This window comes from Oncorhynchus nerka, linkage group LG27 (assembly GCF_034236695.1).
Source record: "Oncorhynchus nerka isolate Pitt River linkage group LG27, Oner_Uvic_2.0, whole genome shotgun sequence".
Classification (NCBI taxonomy): Eukaryota; Metazoa; Chordata; class Actinopteri; order Salmoniformes; family Salmonidae; genus Oncorhynchus; species Oncorhynchus nerka.
Genome location: NC_088422.1, coordinates 47,317,478 through 47,340,834, shown reverse-complemented (window position 1 = coordinate 47,340,834; position 23,357 = coordinate 47,317,478).

Genomic DNA, 23,357 nt, shown 5'->3' with positions numbered 1-23,357 from the left:
AAACAAGACATTAGGATGCATAAACTCAATGTGATTAAGGGTCCATTCTAAATGGCACCCTATTCCCTACACAGTTCACTGCATTTGACAAGAGTCTTTTGGGCCCTGATCAAAAGCAGTGCACTATCTAGGAAATAGGGTGTCATTTGGGACATGCACTAAGACATCATAATACTCTGGTTAACACTGATTTAGAAGCTAATCCTCCATGTCACAGCTGTCTCTCTCTCAGAAGTGGACAGCTTCAACTTGAACTGAATGACAAAATGCAAAAGAAATTACTTGTTCTACTAGGCCCTAGACCATATAATACTGCATGCCTCACTTTTCAGATGTAAGGTTTTAAAGGTTACGTGTGGTAGGAGTATTCCTCAAAGCACATAAATTACCGTTACCTAACTAAATGTGCCTTGAAAATTCTGTAATATTTTTTGGGGGATCAGTATAAGCAAACAACAGCATCAGATATAAATCTACATTTAATTGAGGTAGCATTTTGAGGCAGAGAGAAAGCTTCTAATTAGGAGGGAACACAACACTCCTGAAGTGCATTTCAAAAATGTCGGAAGATGTCTAGATTACTAAAATGATGTTCCCCAAACAGACATAACCCTTAAGATTCAGGATGATCTGACAGGGACAGCAACAGAAAGAGCATCACTGTAATATAATTGATTGTAGTTTGCTTTTCAGAGGAGCATTATAAGGGGAAAAAAGCTTAATCAACAAAATAATTATATTGTGACAAAATGATGATTATAAAATGAGAGCATCTTGCATTTTGACATAGATTTAGATGTTAAATGTCAAAGAAAAAAATCTGTATCCCTTGATCTGGATAAGGTGGTTATTGGATAAACATTAACTAACCATGCTCTGTCAATGGTAAACATTATCATGCTCAAAGAGTGGTGGCCTGCAGAGTAAGGCATTAGTGATGACGCCCCATTGGTGATTGGTTAAAAAACACGACATATGATATAATTGATAGATTATGTTTAAAATGCTCATAAAAGTGTGGTAGATGTGTACATTTTCCTGTTCAAAAATAATTGTTCAGTTACTTACTACTCTGCCCCTCAGTAACAGCCTGCAGCCACTCCGCATTTATGGACGTATAGGCGTGTAAACATTGCTTGGATTGTTTTGCCAGCTGTTTGCTATGCGGTGGAACTGCTAGCATAAATAATAACAGCACAAATAAATGGACCATCATGGGGCACTCAGATGTGCGTTCAGTCAGAACATCTGGGTCGGCTTTAGTCTCCCTCCCAATATATCTCTCGCGCCAGACGGCTTACTTCCGCACGTGAGACTAGCTCTGCTTTATCAGGTACAGATGGCGCTAAAGTAAAAAGCTAATTGTAATTAACCGGTGAATAAATAATCATAACAGTCATGGTGAGCCTGAGACCTGATAAACCGGACATGTACATCCAACATCAGTCTACAGAGGGATACACTAGCTAGAACATTCTCATTGCGGATATGGCAGGACAAAAGCATGATGGTGGCTTATTGTTACCCCTCATGTTGTTCATCAGGTTTTACTGTAGGTAACAGGGCAACATGTTGTGTGGACTAAAACAGCATAAAACCGGGTGTATCACAAAGCATGATTAAATTAATTAGCCAGCTACAGTAATTTTGAGAAACATTGATAATTAGTTTGGTAGATTTTTTGGTCAAATTATTCAATTATCTAACTTTGCTAAGCTGCTAGCTAGTTAGCTCACTTTCAAAACAAATATCTGACTAACTTGGAAACACAAAGTTATTTCAAAATGAAAGTTAACTGGCTAGTGCATCATGCTTTGTGACATTATGTTAGCTAGCTATCCCCAGTTACATAATTTGTTTTCACTTATTGCATTGACGTGCTTGTTGGGTTCTCCCTGGTGCACTCATCAGTTTGTGAGCTGGTTAACACTCGCAAGGCTGCCGGCCCATCTGCAGAGCATGAGCAGACCACCTGGCTGGAGTGTTTAGGACATATTCAATCTCTCCCTATCCCTGATGTCCCCACTTGCTTCAAGATGTCCACCATGGTTCCTGTCCCCAAGAAAGCAAAGGTAATTTAACTAAATGACTATTGCCCCGTAGCACTCACTTATGTCATCATAAAGTGCTTTGAGAGGCTAGTTAAGGATCATATCACCTCCACCTTACCTGACAGCCTAGACCCACTTCAATTTGTATACCGCCCCAATAGATCCACAGACGATGCAAATGCCATCGCACTGAACACTGCCTTATCCCATCTGGACAAGAGGAATACTTATGTGAGAATGCTGTTCAATGACTACAGCTCAGCCTTCAACATTATAGTACCCTCCATGCTCATCATCAAGTTTGAGGACCTGGGTCTGAACCCCTCCTTGTGCAACTGGGACCTGGAATTCCTGACGGTCCGCCCCCAGGTGGTGAAGATAGGAAACAACACCTCCACTATGCTGATCTTCAACACAGGGGCCCCACAAGGGTGCGTGCTCAGCCCCCACCTGTACTCCCTGTTCACCCATGACTGCGTGGCCACTCACACCTCCAACTTAATCATCAAGTTTGCAGATAACAGTAGTAGGCCTGATTATCAACAATGACAAGACAGCCTACAGGGAGGAGTTGAGGGCCCTGGTGGAGTGGTGTCAGGAAAATAACGTCCCCCTCAACATCAACAAAACTAATGAGCTATTTGTGGACTTCAGGAGACAGCAGAGGGAGCACGCCCCCATCCACATTGATGGGACCACAGTGGAGAAGGTGAAAGCTTCAAGTTCATTGGTGTACGCATCACTGATAAATCTGAAATGGTCCACCTCAGGAGGGTGAAGAAATTTGGTTTGGCCCCAAAGACCCTCACAGACCTTTACAGATAAACAATTTAGAGCATCCTGTCGGGCTGCATCACTGCCTGGTATGGCAACTGCACCTCCCGCAACTGCAGGGATCTCCAGAGGGTCTTCCCATCGCATCACCAGGGGCACACTACCTTCCCTCCAGGACACACAGCACCCAATGTCAGGAAGGCCAAAAAGATCATCAAGGACATAAACCACCCGAGCCATGGACTGTTCACCCCACTATCATCCAGAAGGCGATTTCAGTACAGGTGCATCAAAGCTGGGATCGAGAGACTGAAAAACAGCTTCTATCTCAAGGCCATCAGACCGTTAAATAGCCATCACTAGCCGACCTGCAACCAGTACCCTGCACAGAACTTAGTCACTGTCACTAGCTGGCTGCCACCCGGTTACTCAACCCTGCACCTGAGAGTCTGCTGCCCTATGTACATAGATATGGAATCACTGGTCACTTTAATAATGGAACACAACACTTTAATAATGTTTACATACTGTTTTACAAATGCAATATATATACTGTATTCTAATCAATGCCACTCCAACATTGCTCGTCCTAATGTTTATATATTTCTTAATTCCATTCTTCTACTTTTAGATTTGTGTGTATTGTTGTAAATTGTTAGATACTACTGCACTGTTGGAGCTATGAACACAAGCATTTCACTACACCTACAATAGCATCTGCAAAATATGTGTCTGCGACCGGTAAAATTTGTTTTAATTTGGTTGCTCATTCTACATATTATATTTCAATCTGTTCAATTCAACACTGTGGCAACATGTGCAGCAGTGGTCATTTGGTTTTTGACATGCAAAAGTGCAAAAGATTACTTTATATATTTTCTCAAAGAAACTACCGGTAGTTTGAAGACTTGGCATCATATTTCTGTCTTGTTGCTTTGCTGACAACTCCAACCAGCTCACGTCCTGGGTAATCAGCCAATCAGCGGCCACCACTGGCATTAAAGTAAATTCACTCCATGGTTATAACCACTCTGTTCAGCCGTGCTCCAGTTTCCCTCATGTAGAAGGTGTCTGTTGGGATGAGTTCAGCATGTGTGTGTTTGTGTGTCTGATTTGACCATCATTCACATTCAGACAACCTTGAGCCTCACAGCTAGTCCTTTCCCTTGAAGAGCCCATTATGGTCCTCAGTCCAATATTTGTATTTGTTTCTCCACTCTAGGGCCAACTTGACATCATGTCCACTCTCTTTGTTATCATTCAGATCCTTAATACAGGGCAGCATATTGAATGATCGATGCTTGACTGCCATTTGACAAATAAACAACCTGTTCTGGCTCTTATCCGTGATAATGTCATCATGTAGACTAGCCTAACCGCACAGCCTACCCACATTGCATCTGTGAGCTGTTGGCTAAAGGGCACATGCCAAGACCAGAGTAGGCACATTTGCTATTTAACTCAACAGCTTTGTGACAAAACTATCGGTAGAGCTGAAAATGAGATGGAAACACATTGAAATTTAGATATATATTTGGTACATGAAAACTTGAGCAAAAAAGTATATTTAGTGTGCACTACATCACCACATACTAATTAATATCTGCAATAAGTCCGCTTGATGGAATTACACCACTGGTGGGAAAATGTGTGTAACGATCTTCGTCTTCATCGGATGAGGAGTAGGAAGGATCGGACCACAACGCAGCCTGGTAAGTGTCCATGATTATTTATTATACCAGAACACGAAAATACAAAATAACAAAGTGAATGTAAAAAATGAAAATCGAAACAGTCCTGAAAGGTGAAAATACAAAACAGGAAAAAACTACCCACAAACACCAGGTGGGAAAAGGCTACCTAAGTATGGTTCTCAATCAGAGACAACGATAGACAGCTGCCTCAGATTGGGAACCATACCAGGCCAAACACATAGAACCGAAAACATAGAAACACAACATAGAATGCCCACCCCAACTCACGCCCCGACCAAACCAAAATAGAGACAAAAAGGAACTAAGGTCAGGGCATGACAATGTGCATATTTTCTTTATGGGGATTTTGGAATATTTGCATGCAAATCTAGTGTGGTAATAAACAAGGTCTTTCTACTCACGGCAGAGAACTTGAGACCCAAATCCATAATGCCAAACATCGATTTGGTCATTTGAATAGCTTAATTAAAGGTCTACTGTATATAAAGAAGGATATATTATGTGATGGAATTGGTCAAACGTTGGCAGTAATGTCCTTACAGAGTGTCAATCAGTAGATTGACACCTGTGCCATGCATTTCGAAGTACTATAATGTTGTCTTTCTTGGCCTACTAGGGACCACAGAGAAATTCTACTGAGAGCGATAAAGATAACATTCACATGCTGTGAGCCCTCAAACATTTAAATAAATCAAACTATCATAAAGTTAAGAGATAGAGAGTCTCAGTGGACAGTTACAAAGTAGGCAGTGGTGTTTTTAATCACCTTTACCTCTTTCACCTCCATACAGAGGTGGTGCGTGGGCTAGGAAGGAGCTTGCTGATATGTCCCAAATGGAACCCTATCCCCTATAAAGCTTACTTACTAGATTGACTACGGCCTGTAGACCTCGGGTCAAAAGTAGTGCACTACATAGGGAATAAGGTGCCATTTGGGATACAGAAACTGTCAGTGTCCCAGTGAAGATCGGAAAGAACACCTTGAAGGGGAGATAGAGCTAGGAGGAATGCTGTATCTGCCACGCTGCACTCTTCATTTCCAAACAATCAGTTTCATCTTCCTTCTTCGCTACATCAGATGTGTACAGCAGAAGGTAATGATCCAATTGAGAGGCCTCCATGTCCCCCCCCACGCCCTCTTTTTTGGTATCGGTTATGAAGGTTGCCTCCACAGATAAAACGTCTGCCTGTTTGGAATATGCCAAAACCATGAACTAATTACCAACAGGGGGTCATAAAGACGTGTAGTTATTTTACAGACTTCTTATGGCCATTACATACTGTAGCCTTCCAAACGGAGTGGAAAGGTGAAGAAGGTTATGCGTGCTGTGAATATCTGATCCACACTTTACCCTGTTGTTAAATCTGACTTATCAATCAATCTCCTAGCTCTCGGATGGCAGTGACTGGCAAAGAGCTAGTAGACTAACTGATATGGGGATGCAGACAGATTGTTGCAATATATTGTTCAATGTCAGTGAAGTGCGTATCATTGATTGATGAACTTTCAGCTGTGATACAATGATAACAACAAAGCCCCGCAAATGCACCTACTGTATACTGTCCACATTCCTCTCTATACCTTTCTTATCCTCTCTTGCATTATCAATATTCCATATGAAAATACATATACATTTTTTGTTCTTACTTCAAATAGATTTCATGAGTTTATTGTACTGTGCATTCTGGCAATATCATCTGAGAAATAAGCATTTTATCTTGGGCTTGAGTTCAGGTCAGAGGCCTTTTCAACTCGGGGATTCCCATGCACCCTGCTTTGTTTCAACAGGAGTTCTGTAAGCCCTGCTGATGAGGACTGAAGTCTTCCCTCCGTGGAACTCAGATATTATGCGGTGTGAATTCAAAGAAGATTCAAAGAGCAGTGAGAGATGTGAGAAAACCTGCATTGCAGCAGAAATGTGAATCTGTGTCATGAGGAGAATGTGTGCGTCGGCCTTCGAATAAAAATAACAACAGAAAGTACTTTATCTCGTTTTAGTATTTTCCATTAACAAGAACGTAGGTAGAACGAAGTAGGAATCACCTCAACATCAAAGGTTCTTCTCACTCACTCTGACACACACAGGTGCCTTCTGTTGGGAATAAGTGCTTAACAATAAAAGTCTCAGTGGGTTAAAGTAATAGTACTAAAACCAAGGCTACAATATTGCTGTACACAAGTTTACTACTGAGCCTTGGCTTAAAAATGTATAGGTTGGTGTGTGTGGGTGGGGTGGCAACCATTTCTGCCATTATTAGTTTGTATATCAAAAAGGAGGGGTGAATTCCCTGAACAGGTTAAAGCAGATGAAAGGATTACATTTCCAGCCGGGATACATCTCCTATACCCACTGCAATCACCCACCCCGGCAGAAAGCGAGTCCATGAATTTCAATAAAAAATTACAAGACAGTTTGATAACCAAAGTGAAAACACCTTTAAAATAAAGACAGGTGTTGCAGTAGCATTGGCTCCATCCGAAATGCACTCTATTCTCTATGAATAACCCAACGGTCAAAACTGGTGCACTAAAGTCTCCTCCAAAATGATTGGCACCATTGATGAAGATGAGCAAAAAGACAAATAAATAATAGAAATACAAACTCAGCAAAAAAGAAATGTCCTCTCACTGTCAACTTCGTTGATTTTCAGCAAACCTAACATGAGTAAATATGTTTTCTGAATATAACAAGATTCAACAACTGAGACATAAACTGAACAAGTTCCACAGACATGTGACTAACAGAAATTGAATAATGTGTCCCTGAACAAAGGGGGGGGGTTCAAAATCAAAAGTAACAGTCAGTATCTGGTGTGGCCACCAACTGCATTAAGTACTGCAGTGCTTCTCCTCCTCATGGACTACACCAGATTTGCCCGTTCATGCTGTGAGATGTTACCCCACTCTTCCACCAAGGCACCTGCAAGTTCCCAGACATTTCTGGAGGGAATGGCCCTAGCCCTCACCCTCTGATCCAACAGGTCCCAGCTCAGTCTGATTTTGCTGTGACACACCGCCCCAGACCATGACGAACCCTCCACCTCCAAAAAGATCCCACTCCAGAGTACAGGTCCCGGTGTAATGCTCATTCCTTCGACAATAATCGTGAATCCGACCATCACCTCTGGTGAGACAAAACCGCGACTTGTCAGTGAAGAGCACTTTTTGCCAGTCCTGTCTGGTTCAGCGACGGTGGGTTTGTGCCCATAGGTAACGTTGTTGCCGTTGATGTCTGGTGAGGACCTGCCTTACAACAGGCCTACAAGCCCTCAGTCCAGCCTATCTCAGCCTATTGTGGACAGTCTGAGCACTGATGGAGGGATTGTGCATTCCTGGTGTAACTTGGGCAGTACCAATCCTGTGCAGGTGTTGTTAAACGTGGTCTGACACTGCAAGGACGATCAGCTGTCCGTCCTGTCTCCCTGTAGCGCCGTTTTAGGCGTCTAACAGTACAGACATTGCAATGTATTGCCCTGGCCACATTTGCAGTCCTCATGCCTCCTTGCAGCATGCGTAATGCACTTTCACGCAGATGAGCAGGGACCCTGGGCATCTTTCTTTTGGTGTTTTTCAGACTCTTAGTGTCCTACGTTTTCATAACTGTGACCTTAATTGCCTACCGTCTGTAAGCTGTTAGTGTCTTAATGACCATTCCACAGGTGCATGTTCATTAATTGTTTATGGTTCATTGAACAAGCATGGGAAACAGTGTTTAAACCCTTTACAATGAAGACCTGTGAAGTTATTTGAATATTTACGAATGATCTTTTGCTGAGTTTATATATGGTCTTGTCTTAAATTATCTATTTATGAATCTGTTTAATGTGTTACTTTTAAGGTCAAATGTGAACGTATTACTGAACATTCATAATTTAGAATTATTATACATGTCTTAGCACCTACTCCAACACCATCTGTCCTCCCATCCAGTGACTAACCAGGCCCGACCCTGCTTAGCTTCAGAGGCAAGCTAGCAGGGAATGCAGAGGGGTATGCTGATGGCTATAATCAATTTTTCATTCTTCACCATGAGGAAAGGCAAGGTACTCACAAAAGAAAATAGATAAATGGTTGTGAACTCATTAACCAGGCAATGGGTATAAAACATTTAAAAAATGTACTTACCACTATTAGGGCAACAATTAAGATGTGTAAACTTGCCTGGTAGAGGATGCAAGTGTAACTTGTCCAAACGCACAGTGAGGAAGATGGTTCGGGAGGCAAAGATAATTACAAAAGAGTCACAGTTGGACAATTACAGAACTTGGTCGCATCTTGGCGTCACTAAGTCTCCAAATGTACAATTAGACAACACCTCCATGCCAATTGGCTATTTTGAAGGGTTGCCAGAAAAAAAGTATTTATTGAGAGCAAACAACAAAACGTAAACGCCTGGAATTTTCTGCTGTTGTCATACTGAGACGAAAATAGATTTGGCCTCGAAAGAAGGATGCATATGCAGACAAGAACCTAATTCCTACTGTCAAATATGGTGGTGGATATTTGATTATATATGAGGCTGTTTTGTATCCACTGGTCCTGGGGCCATGGTTAAGGTCAATTACAACATGAACTCTATCAAGTACCAGGACATTTGAGACAAAAACCTGGTTGTCTCTGCCAAGAAGCTGAGACTTGGCCGCAAGTGGATCTTCCAACAAGACAATGACATCAAGCACACATCAAAATCCACAAAGAAATGGTTAGGTGACTACAAAATGTTCAACTTCTCAGATCTTGAACCCCATTTTTTATTTTACCTTTATTTAACTAGGCAAGTCAGTTTAAGAACAAATTCTTATTTTCGATGACGGCCTAGGAACAGTGGGTTAACTGCCTGTTCAGGGGCAGGATAACAGATTATTACCTTGTCCCCTCGGGGGTTTGAACTTGCAACCTTCCGGTTACTAGTCCAACACTAACCACTAGGCTACCCTGCCGCCCCATTGAAAAAAATTGGTGTGAATTGAAGAGGGCATATTGCAGGATATCAAAAATGTGAAAATATTCTGTAAGAAGGAATTGTCTAAGATCCCTCTCAATGTCTTCTTCAATCTCATAAAACATTATAGAAAAAGGCTAAGAGCCATTATCCTTGCAAGGGGTGGGTGCACAAAGTAACAAAGAATTGAAAACAGGGGTGTCCATTTTTTTTACACCCATCTTTTTTGTATTTTTTTGTATTACGTGTTAAACAAAATATATTTTTCTTAGCAATTGTAAAAGTATAAAATATTATAAATTGCACATTTGTGGAGCATAACATATTGCTCATTGTTTGTATTGTTCATTTTATATAGTTTTTTTGCTCATTTTAACAAGGGTGCCAATAATTATGGAGGTGATAGGGAATTGGATGAGACTTGGGACGCACTCACAGATTTAATCAATTATTCAATTAACATTAAAGGGGGTCAGAGATAAGCCTGGTTGATGACACAACAACCTTACACATCCCCACTTGGGTTTTATTGTTTATCTGATGGGTTGATTATGATAATACTCTTAATGTGAACAAGAAACATCGCCGGCATGTCTTTTAGTCAGTAGCATATGTGTTTGTGTTGTTGGAGGGGAAATAGATTTAAATCAGAATTCAGAATTCTGTTTGAGGGATCTCTGACACACACACACTCTCTCTCCTTCCCTCCTCCCTCTGCCTTCTGTATGTAACATCTGCCAGCTGCCCCTTATTTTACCTCAACCTTAATTTTAACAGAGGTGAATTCACCATGGGGTTAACAGCTTAAGGATTACCGTCTAGCATTAAGTTCGACAGAGATAAATGATGTAACATCTCCAAATCTCCTTGACAAGTTCAAGGCTGGGGAGGTATTCAGAAAGCTATGACACATTTTTGGAGATTCACTTTCAAAGGGGAAAGATTGAGTATTACCTGTATAAATTGGATATATGGATTGTGCTACTAGTGGAAGTTAGAATAACAGCGCTATACTTACTAAACTGTTCAACTTCAAAGGTGGTGATGAGCAATAAATATGCTATCAGGTAATACAAGCCAACCATAATTAGCATGAGCAATGATTGCATAGGTTATTAAGTTACTGATGTCAACCATTAACACCTAGCAAACATGAGTTGCCTTATACTTCAGATAATAACCTGACTAATTAGGACTGTAACAATGACAACCAGAGAGAGACAGACAGTAGTTGTCCTGTAGTTACAGTAGTCCAGTCTTGAGACCACATTGAGTGTCTCCGTCTCGTCTTGGTGTCGGGTACATTTTTACTTGTCTCTGACAATAATGACTCGTAATTTATTGAAAGGAAAAAACATCAGTTCCCATTCAGTCAGCCCATAAAACCGGTTTGCCAGGACAAATATCCACACACATTTCAAGACACATGAATATCTTATCGCCTATTGAAACCTGGGCTTCCTACTTTACTTGTAACAACACTGTCCTTTACTTTTGTTGAAAAATATCCTCAAACTTTGTCGCACTCATCAGAATTTCACTGATTCGCTGGTAGGGAAGTGTGGGGGGACATTGTTTGAAAGTTGCACACTCACTATTAGTAAGGGGAGACTGGGGGGATTTGTAACATATTTTTGTATTTTTTAGCAATTCTAGACTTGTTTTGGGTTAGTGATCGTTTGTAGTGGCGCTATTTGAGCTCAGCATGCATTCTTTCACCATTCTGAATGTCTAAAGAATCCATATGTTCTTCTGAAAAATGAACACAGAAATACTGGGCATTTTGAACTCCTATTATGGTGGCAATTTGGACTCACATTTTTCTGGTTTCGGTCTTGACTTGGTCTTGGACCCCTCGCCCCCTCCCATCTCGATTTTGACACGGTCTTGAACAATTTTGTCTATTGTGTAAAGAGTGTTTATATTTTTGATAGCTTTAAGGTCTTGTGGAATAATCATCCTTTATCAGAAGCTAGATGTCAGCATCATCTATCACTGGCCACTTAACACTATTTGTCCTCTCTTCAGTCCGTCAAATTAATTAAACAGCTGGGATGTCTGCCTCCCTGGCCTTCTCTCCTCTCTTTACTTTTTTAGGGCTACAATGGAGGCACTCACACTCACAACCTGTTACCGATGGTGCAGAATTGCAGCCATTCAGGTCAACAGCAAAGGCATATCGATGTGTCACGGTTGAGGTTGCAGCAGCCACGCTACACCTGTGAAATGCTAATGTGACTGGGGCAAAGGGCTAGTATGGCTGGCATGCAAATGAGCCTGATGGTATTTCCACAGGGTACACAGCACTTCTGACCTGCTGCTACAGCATCCACAGGATTTCCACTGTGTTTTTCCTCTGAGTTCTCTCAGGTCTGTTTGTAAGGATCTTTGAATGGAGGATGTGTCACAAATGACACGCTATTATATATTGTGTCTTCAGAAAGTATTCAGACCTCTTGACTTTTTTCCACATTTTGTTGTTTCAAAGTTGGATTAAAATGAATTTAGCTGTCATTTCTTGTCAACGATCTACGCACAATACTCTAATTCATTTTGAAATTTTATTAATGGAAAATAAACTAATATATATATATTAGATAAGTATTCAAGTATTCAACCCCCTGAATCAATACACATTGGAATCACTTTACCAATAGATGCCATTCTTTGCAAGGTATAGTAATGGTTCTGTAACGACAGATGCTGGGAGACAAGAAACAAGTACATGGTGTGGATTTAATAATACGTAGACATGAAACAAAACAAGAATAGTATCTCGACAGTAGAAACATAACATCAATGCTGACTCGGCAATGAAACTGAGGAAGTGACAGATATAGGGGAGATAAATGACGTGATGGAGTCCAGTTGAGTCCCATAATTAAGAGCAGGTGTGCGTAACGATGGTGGCAGGTGTGCGTAATGATGAGTGAACTGGTGACCTCGAGCACCATAGAGGAGGAGCGGGAGCAGACGTGACACTCCCTGGTCTTTGCGGTTGAATCTGTGTTTGAACTTCACTGCTTGACTGATGAAGATTACAGACAATTGTATTGGTTGGGTACAGAGATGGGGTAGTCATTTAAAAAATATGTTAAACCCTATTATTGCACACAGTTTGAGTCCATGCAACTTATTATGTGATTTGTTAATTAAGCACATTTTTACTCCTGAACTTATTCAAATCAAATTAGATCTTATTGGTCACATACTGTATTTTGCAGATGTTATCGCGGGTGTAGTGAATTGTTTATGTTCCTAGTAGTGCACACATGCAAATCCCAAAAATAAAGGAATTAAGAAATATATACATATTATATAGGACAAGCAATGTCTGTCTGGAATATCAATATATATATGTATGTTATGGTGTGTATAGACATTAAGGACAGTTATGAATATAAAAGGTGTGTACTGCAGTAGTTATATAGGATGAGCCTTGACTACAATACAATAAATTTGGAACTTCTTAGGGCTGCAATCCCGTTAGAGGGATCGATATGACAACAGCCAGTGAAAGTGCAGGGCGCCAAATTCAAAACAACAGAAATCTCATAATTAAAATGTTAAAGGTAATCTTGTTGTTAATCCCACCACAGTGTCCGATTTCAAATAGGCTTTACAGCGAACGCACCACAAATGAGTATGTTAGGTCACCACCAACTCACAGAATAATTGAGCCATTTTTCCAGCAAAAGAGAGGAGTCACAAAAAGCACAAAGAGATAAAATGAATCACTAACCTTTGATGATCTTCATCAGATGACACTCATAGGACTTCATGTTACACAATTCATGTATGTTTTGTTTGATAACATTCATATTTATATCAATAAATCTCAGTATACATTGGCGCGTTACATTCACTAGTTCCAAAAACATCCGCTGATATTCAGAGAGCCACATCATTTTACAAAAATACTCATTATAAATGTCGATAAATACAATTGTTAGACATGGAAATATAGATATAAATCTCCTTAATTAATGAGTTACCGTTTCCCAAATTAACTCAAAGAATATCAGAATATCGATTTCCTAGCAGTCTCTAATTCATTAATTTACTAATCAGTCTCATTCTGAACATCACATAATTCGTAAATCTGCACAAACACGGGTGCCACTAAATCGTTCCGTACCACAGCAATTGATTATTTATTTACTTACAAGCTAAATGATAATATAAGATACACATACACAAACATTCTTATTGTGTTATTGGTTAGAACTCAATACAATGGCAACAGGTCCCTAGCGGACCAACACAATATGACACGTGTTACACAAAATGGAGATTTAAAGAAAGCGAGAGAGAGAGATAGAAAAAGTGCACGAGATAAAAGCACAGATGGATACATTTGTAAACTATGCTTAGTTTAGCCCCAACACCTTGCCCCGAACTGCCCCTCTTATGGGTCAGAATTATAATGAATGTATTTACTTGTTGAAGGTCTCTGTTGGGTATCTCTTGGACAGAGTTCCACTTAACCTCTTAGTCCGCCCCATCCCGCATGCGGTATCGTTACTACAGCCTCAAGCTCATTAGCATAATGCATCATTAGCGATTTTTAAAAATCGCAAATGAAACGAAATAAATATGCCTGTTCTCAAGCTTATCCTTTTCTTAACAATCCTGTCGTCTCAGATTTTCAAAATATGCTTTAGAACCAGAGAAAATCACTAATTTGTGTAAGAGTGGTGATAGCTAGCTTAGCGTTAGCATTAGCATTTAGCACGCAACATATTCACAAAAACCAGCCAAGGAATCAAATAAAATAATTTACCTTTGAAGAACTTCAGATGTTTCAATGAGGAGACTCTCAGTTACATAGCAGATGTCCAGTTTTTCCTGAAAGATTCTTGTGTAGGACACATCGTTCCCTTTGTTACTATGCATATGGCTACGAAACTAACCGAAAATTCAGTCACCTACATGTCGAACTTTTTTACGAATTAACTCCATAATATCGACTGAAACATGGAAAACGTTGTTTGAATCAATCCTGAAGGTGGTTTGTCATATTTCTCTCCGTTGAAAGCACCATCCTTGTAGCCTGGTTTGTTCTGAGATTTGAATGGAAAAATACCGGGACCTGACTTTTGCGCACCAATTGCCACGCAGCCACCTAGCGGGACACCTGGTAAATGTAGTCTCTTATGGTCAATCTTCCAATGATATGCCTACAAATACGTCACAATGCTGCAGAGACCTTGGGGAAACAAGAGAAAGAGTCCGTTGATTCCTGTCGCATTCACAGCCATATAAGGCGATCATGGAAAACGTAGCCTCAGAAATCCTGTGCATTTCCTGGTCGGTCATACATCTTGGTTTTGCCCGAAACATTTGTTCTAAGGGACTCACAGTGAAAATCTTTGCATTTCTGGAAACGTAAGACTGTCTTCTTTCCAAAGCTATCAATTCCAAGCATATTCGAGCATCTTTTCGTGACAAAATATTGCGCTTAAAACGGGCACGTCTTTTTATCCAAAAATGAAATACTGCCCCTATAGGACTAACAGGTTAATGGAAAAGGTTTGGCTGACAAATTTAATTTTGATGGCCACGTGTCCTTCATTACCGGGTGTAAGTCTCTGATTGTCCACACGATGGCAGTGTCCTTTCTCTTAGTGGTCTGTTCCCTTGCACTCATTCTGTGAGAGTGGACTTCTGAGGAGGTTAATCAGCTGTGTTGACGACCCAGCTTGGGTAGGAGGGCCGTGTAGACAACCAATGACTGGAAGAGAATAACCGGTTGGTTCATCTTGAATTCACCTTCTTAGATAAAGTAATCAACCATAGCACAGATTGTTACAAGGTTCCTTTGTCCTCTTCCTCTTGTTGCATTTTGGGATCACGACTATCCGTAGACCTTGGCTGCTGCAGCAAGCGGCCAACTTAGTCTGCTATGTAAATTCTTAACTCACAAGTGTTATACCCTCGGGTCACAAATGGGCTTTTCCGTCTTTATAACATACTCTCTGGGTTCCCTGGGGTGTAGCTCGTTACAAGGAAATGTATCAGAACTTACCAGAATCTGGTTAACTCAAATGAATTCACAGCTCATCTATACAAAAACATTCTCTTTGATCTGAATATTTTCTACACAACGCACAGTATGTAAACCTCATGTACATATTATGAAAACTCTTAAAGTTACAATGTTTTCATTATAATGTCGTCATTTAACTTATCATAACATAACAAAAAAAAAACATTCATTTTCATATTCCATCTATCATTGTTACCACCATTTTGGCTGATGAAATATATTGTACCAAAGTCCATTAATTTGATGTTCTGTAGTTTTGGGCTGTAAACTCTTCCTAAAGCTTACAGACATTCCAGTCTCTCACATTAGAGATCAGAATGGAGTTGGGCTGATACCTTATACTTTACGATGGGCGTGAGGTCATAAAACCCCCCATCATCAATCCCTCTATACCTCTCCCCCTATGCAGGAGTGAGAGATATCTCTGTAGAACTGTGATCCACAGTAACCTGATCCTCAGGCCAGTCACGACAACATACAGAAAATAAGCCACAGAAAATAAGCCACTTACTTTGATTGGAACGCACACAAGTCCAATTTGTAAGACAAACAACCATGAAGGCAATGTGGGTGCCAGCCAGAAAATGTGCCGGGGAAGGCCTGTTCTGACTAGAGATGTGCAATGTCTTCATACTTGATGTGGGTAAACACTAGGGAAGTGCTTGGGCTCTCATCATAAATTGTCTGCAAGAGTGAAATGGGCTACTTCTTATGCAAATTATCGAGGAGGCGGAACACACTTTAATTCAATTTTATTTGTTAGAAAATAGTTTGAAATTGACAAATTGAAACAGCCTGTTGCCAATTACCAGGCAGCGTGCCTCGGCTTGATGACAGTGCGGGTAACTGTCCTGTTGCTTAACAATCACATTTTGGAACAGAGAGAGCCTTTTGACATCATGTGCATGAAAAAACTCCCGTGTGAAAAGGTTAAAGTGACCTGTGTTCAATGATGTACATAGGGCAGTCTCTAAGAATCAGGGTTGCGTACCGGGTGGTAGCCGGCTAGTAACAGTGACTAAAGTTCAGGCCAGCGAACTCGGCGGAGGCCTGCTAATGGTGACTATTTAACAGCCTGATGGCCTGGAGTTAGAAGCTGTTTTCAGTCTCTCGGTCCCAGCATTGATGCACCTGCACTGTCTCCACCTTCTAGATAGTAGCGGGATAAACAGGACGTGGCTCAGGAGGCTGAGGCCCCTGATGATCTTCTTGGCTTTCCTGTGACACTGGGCGCTCGGAATGTCCTGGAGTGCAGGCAGTGTGCCCCCGGTGATGCATTGGGCTGACAGCACCACCTTCTGGAGAGCCCTGCAGCAGTGGTGTAAAAATACTTTAAGTACTACTACATTTTGGGGGGTATCTGTACTTTACCATTTCTATTTTTGACAACTATTACATTTACTTCACTACATTCCTAAAGAAAATATTGTACTTTTTACTCCATACATTTTCCCTGACAACCAAAAGTACTCTTTACATTTTGAATGCTTAGCAGGACAGGAAAATAGTCCAATTCAAGCACTTATCAAGAAACCACGTGGTCATCCCTACTGTAGAATTTTTTATGAATTTATTTGCAAATTATGGTGGAAAATAAGTATTTGGTCACCTACAAACAAGCAACATTTCTGGCTCTCACAGACCTGTAAACTTCTTCTTTAAGAGGCTCCTCTGTCCTCCCCTCGTTACCTGTATTAATGGCACCTGTTTGAACTTGTTATCAGTATAAAAGACACCTGTCCACAACCTCAAACAGTCACACTCCAAACTTCACTATGGCCAAGACCAAAGAGCTGTCAAAGGACACCAGAAACAGGTCTGTGAGAGCAAGAAATATTGCTTGTTTGTACGTGACCAAATACGTATTTTCCACCATAATTTGCAAATAAATTCAGAAAAAATCCTACAATGTGATTTTCTGGATTTTTTTTCTCATTTTGTCTGTCATAGTTGAAGTGTACCTATGATGAAAATTACAGGCCTCTCTCATCTTTTTAAGTGGGAGAACTTGCACAATTGGTGGCTGACTAAATACTTTTTTGCCCCACTGTATGTGCCCTTTGTTCACCATGGTGCTGTCGATTATTGTTCCTATGTCCGTTGGTGCGTGTGAATACCTGTGCTGTGTGTTTTGGGCTTTCGTGCTCTTGTGGATTGAGCAAATGATTACGGGTCTCGTCCTGTGGGTTAATAATCTTGCGCATGTGTTATTTATTCAAGGTACTCCTCGCTCTTTTGTTTGGGTTTCAACCCTGTGTTTTTGTTACGTGTTTGTTTGGTCTTCGTCCCCGTGCCTTTACACTGTATGCCGTCATTTGGGCAGAATAAATAACCCTATTACACGTTCCTGCGCCTGTCTCCCAAATCCATTTTTGCCAACGTGACAGAATAATCGACAAATAAGGGAGACAGCGGGAATGGCCCTTCCGACGACGCTGCGACTGGTCCGTCCGGTGCCGCCAAAACTTCGGCAGCGGCCACAACTGGTCCCGCTAAAACTTGTCCATCTGAGACTGCTACTGGTGTCGATGGGCAAGTGATGATTACTGGTCTCGTCCCATGTGTTAATCATGCCTTTGACATTTTATCGCTGTACTGTAGTTTTGGCTTCACTGTTACCCATTACAGTATAGCTAGGTGTGCATCAGATGTCCTTTATCTTATGCATATGCAATTGATGTGTTTTCTTATGAAAAATGAAAATAAAACATTATACAAAAGAAAATCATCATAATTATTACATTATTCTGCTTCAATGTCATTAGGACACTGTATGGACACTGCATGTAATATTTTGACGACCAGAGAAAGCATTTTGTTTTTAACTTTGTTACAGCAGATTGAACCAGAGCTTTGAGTAACTCTGTGCATGTTTACCTTTTTATCTGAAAACTTGAACGAAAATCCTTCATTAGTTGTGTCATAATACCGGCTTGCATTTACTATCCTTTGGTTAAAGAGTAAGTAAAGTGACACAAGTCTCCTCAGAAAGAGAGTTGCATCAAATACTGTATGATGTTGGAAGTCTTACAGTTTGAGTTACGTAATGGGACTGCACTCTCTCACACTCTTTCACTCGCTCACTCTCTCACTTTCTCAACAGCCAGTGTAGCTCTCCACAAAATACCTTGCCAGGCAGTGGTGATCCCTAGTAAATCAAATCTATCATGGAGGCAGAATACCTTATCTCCTAATATTGTACATTAATGCAAGAAGCTTAAGACATTATTATGGTGTAGGTAGACATTGATATATATAATTTATAACTGTTACAATATTTCAAAGTATGGAACAATACGTGCCTTCAGAAAGTATTCACAACCCTTGACCTTTTCCACATTTTGCTGTTACAGCCTGAATTTAGATTTTGTGTCACTGGCCTATACCACATAATGTCAAAGTGGAATTATGGTTTTAGATTTTTTTTAACAAATTAATTAAAAATGAAGAGCTGAAATGTCTTGAGTCCATAAGTATTCAACTCCTTTGTTATCACAAGCTTAACTTCTTGCGACGAGCAAACCCGTATCCGGGAGCGTAATCATAGCCTCAAATGCATTAGCATAACGCAACGGACATAAATACCCCTAGAAACTTTTCCTATTCATGAAAATCGCATATGAAATGAAATAAATATATTCAAACACAAGCTTAGCCTTTTGTTAACAAAACTGTCATCTCAGATTTTCAAAATATGTGTTACAGCCAACGCTAGACAAGCATTTGTGTAAGTTTATCATGGCATAATGCTATGCTAGGCTCTGCTGGCAGCAGGCAACATTTTCACAAAAATAAGAAAAGCAACCAAATTAAATCATTTACCTTTGAAGAACTTCGGATGCTTTCACTCAGGAGACTCCCAGTTAGATAGTAAATGTTCCTTTTTTCCAAAAATATTATTTTTGTGGGCGAAAAAGCTCCCGTTTCTTCACCATGCTTGGCTGAGAAATCGACCGAAAAATGCTACAACTATAACGCCAAACTTTTTTCAAAATTAGCTACATAATATCAACAGAAACACGGCAAACGTTGTTTACGATCCATCCTCAAGGTGTTTTTAACAAATATATTCAATAATATATCCTTCAAGGCAGTTGGTTTCTCATAAGAGGCGATTGGAAAAATGGCTACCTCAGTATTTTACGCAAGGTTTTCTGCGGGAGACACCATGTGACCACATGCCATATGGTCCCTTACAGCCATTCTTCAAGGGAAATGCCTAAAAAGACGTCACAATGCTGTAGACACCTTGGGGAAAACGTGGAAAACGTAAGCTCAAGCTCATTCACAGCCATATAAGGAGTCATTGGCATGAGGCGGTTTCAAAAAATGCGGCACTTCCTGGTTGGTTTTTTATCTGGTTTTCGCCTGTAACATCAGTTCTGTGGCACTCACATACAATATCTTTGCAGTTTTGGAAACGTCAGAGTGTCTTCTTTCCAAAGCTGTCAATTATATGCATAGTCAAGCATCTTTTCGTGACAAAATATCTTGTTTAAAAAGGGAACGTTTTTCATCCAAAAATTAAAATAGCGCCCCCTAAATCCAACTGCTTAAATAAGTTCGGGAGTAAACATTTGCTTAACAAATCACATAAAAAGTTGCATGCTCACTCTGTGTGCAACATTATTTTTTAAGCACTACCTCAACTCCACACGTAAACATAAATAAAGTAATGTCCCTTTTTCAGGATCCTTATTTCAAAGATAATTAGTAAAAATCGAAATAACTTCACAGATCGTCATTGTAAAGGGATTAAACACTGTTTTCCATGCTTGTTGTTCAAAGAACCATAAAAAAAATTATGAACATGCACCTGTGGAACGGTTGTTAAGACACTAACAGCTTACAGGCGGTAGGCAATTAAGGTCACAGTTATGCAAACTTAGGACACTAAAGAGGCCTTTCTACTGACTCTGAAAGATGCCAAGGGTCCCTGCTCATCTGCGTGACCGTGCCTTCGGCATGCTGCAAGGAGGCATGAGGACTGCAGATGTGGCCAGGGCAATAAATTGCAATGTCTGTATTGTGTCTGTACAGGATGACAACAACAATTGCCCGAGTTACACCAGGAATGCACAATCCCTCCATCATTGCTGACTGTCGACAATAGGCTGAGAGAGGCTTGACTGAGGGCTTGTAGGCCCGGCAAAAAGTGCTCTTCACTGACAAGACGCAGGTTTTGTCTCACCAGGGGTGATGGTCGGATTCTCGTTCATCGTCGAAGGAATGAGCGTTACACCGAGGCCTGTACTCTGGAGCGGGATCGATTTGGAGGTGGAGGTTCCGTCATGATCTGGAACGGTGTGTCACAGCATCATTGGACTGAACTTGTTGTCATTGCTGTCATTCTGCCCCTGAACAGGCAGTTAACCCACTGTTCCTAGGTCGTCATTGAAAATAAGAATTTGTTCTTTAACTGACTTGTCTAGTTAAATAAAGTAAAATAAAATTAAAATTAAAATTGCAGGCAATCTCAATGTTGTGTGTTACAGGGAAGACATCCTCCCTCATGTGGTACAATGGCTAGGGCCATTCCCCCCAGAAATGTCTGGGAACTTGCAAGTGCCTTGGTGGAAGAGTGGGGTAACATATCACATCAAGAGCTGGCAAATCTGGTGCAGTCCATGAAGAGGAGATGCACTGCGGTACTTAATGTAGCTGGTGGCCACAGCTGGTGTTACTTTTGATTTTGACCACCCCCCCTTTTCAGGGACACATTAAATTTCTGTTAGTCACATGTCTGTGGAACTTGTTCAGTTTATGTCTCACTTGTTGAATTTTGTTATGTTCAACCAAATATTTACACATGTTAAGTTGAGAGTGAGAGGACGTTTCTTTTTTTCTGAGTTTATGTGATTTTTTTTCCGGTATGGTTTAGGTTCAGTTTCAAATCAATTATCGAACTGATTATGAACTGGGCATGGCACCTTCCACTGTTGGGAGAAGGAACGGAGCAGGCCCTACTATCGGGGGAAGGAGGGACAACGGGAAAAACCATTCAAAACATGAATGGTCCTTATTAAGGATCGGCCCCTTTTTTTCCAATTTTCGCCTAAATTACATACTCAAATCTAACTGCCTGTAGCTTAGGCCCTGAAGCAAGGATATTCATATTCTTGGTACCATTTGAAAGGGAAAACGTTGACATTAGTGGGAATGTTAAAGGAATGTAGGAGAATATATCACATTAGATCTGGTAAAAGATAATACAAAGAAAAAAACAACCATTGTTTTGTATTTTTTTGTACCATCATCTTTGAAATGCAAGAGAAAGGCCATCATGTATTACGTATGCCCAGGTTTAATTTAGATTTTGGCCACTAGATGACAGTGTATGTGAAAAGTTTCCGACTGATCCAATGAACCATTGCATTTCTGTTCGAAATTTTGTATCAAGACTGCCCAAATGTGCCTAATTTGTTTATTAAAAACTTTTCATGTTCAAAACTGCACTCTCCTTAAACACTAGCATGGTATTATTTCACTGTAGTAGCTACTGTAAATTGGACAGTGCAGTTAGATTAACAATAATTTAAGCTTTCTGCAAATATCAGATATGTCTATGTCCTGGGACATTTTCTTGTTACTTACAACCTTATGCTAATCGCAATAGCCTACGTTAGCTCAACCGTCCTGCAGGGGACCCACCAATCTTGAAGAAGGTAGTTAAATTGGTTTTAACTCCAGATCTGTTTGTGATATTAAGATTCTAACAGCAGTGTGTTACATAGACTTATTTTGGAAAAGTCAGGGATGGAGGGGTGCATGACTTAAAAAGTGAAGTGGCCTGTGAATAACAGTGGGATGGTAAAATATATTTCTGTCATGTGCTAAGGAATTTAAAGGTGTAATAATCCTATTAAAAAACTCCAGATATTTTGGTTCAATCCGTTAAAATAGATCTTCAAGGAAGATGGATTGCATTCAATATACGACTTGAGGATAAACCGATATTGCTCATAAATCTACAGTATATGGACCAAAAAATATTTGAAAATATTTATAATAATCAAACTATTCTCCGAGATACAATAACTATATTATAATGGTAGGGGACTGCAACACAGTTTGAAGTATGTCAGTAGACCGGAAAGGCGTCATATCACCATCTGGCACCTGAAGAGATCACAACTATTATGCACATGTTACGAATTGACTGGTATCTGGAGGCTTAAAATCTGGATTTCATAAAATATACAGTGCATTCGGAAAGTATTCATACCACATTTTGTTACGTTCCAGCCTTATTCTAAAATGTATTAAATTGTTTTTTTTCCCTCATCAATCTACACAAAATACCCCATAATGACAAAGCAAAAACAGTTTTTTAGAAATGTTTGCAAATGTGTAATAAAAAAAGATAACGGAAAGTATTCAGACCCTTTTACTCAGTACTTTGTTGAAGCACCTTTAGCAGCAATTACTGCCTTGAGTCTTCTTGGCTTTGACGCTACAAGCTTGGCACAGCTGTATTTGGGGAGTTCTCCCATTCTTCCCTGCAGATCCTCTCAAGCTCTGTCAGTTTGGATGGGGAGCATTGCTGCATAGCTATTTTCAGGTCTCACCAGAGATGTTTGATCAGGATCGATCAGATGGTTCTCCTTCTAGAAGGTTCTCCCATCTCCACAGAGGAACTCTGGAGTTCTATCATAGTGACCATCGGGTTCTTGGTCACCTTCCTGACAAAGGCTCTTCTCCCCTGATTGCTCATTTCGGCCGAGCGGCCAGCTCTAGGAAGGGTCTTGATGGTTCCAAATGTCTTCCATTTAATAATGTTGGAGGCCACAGTGTTCTTGGGGAACTTCAATGCTGCAGAAATATT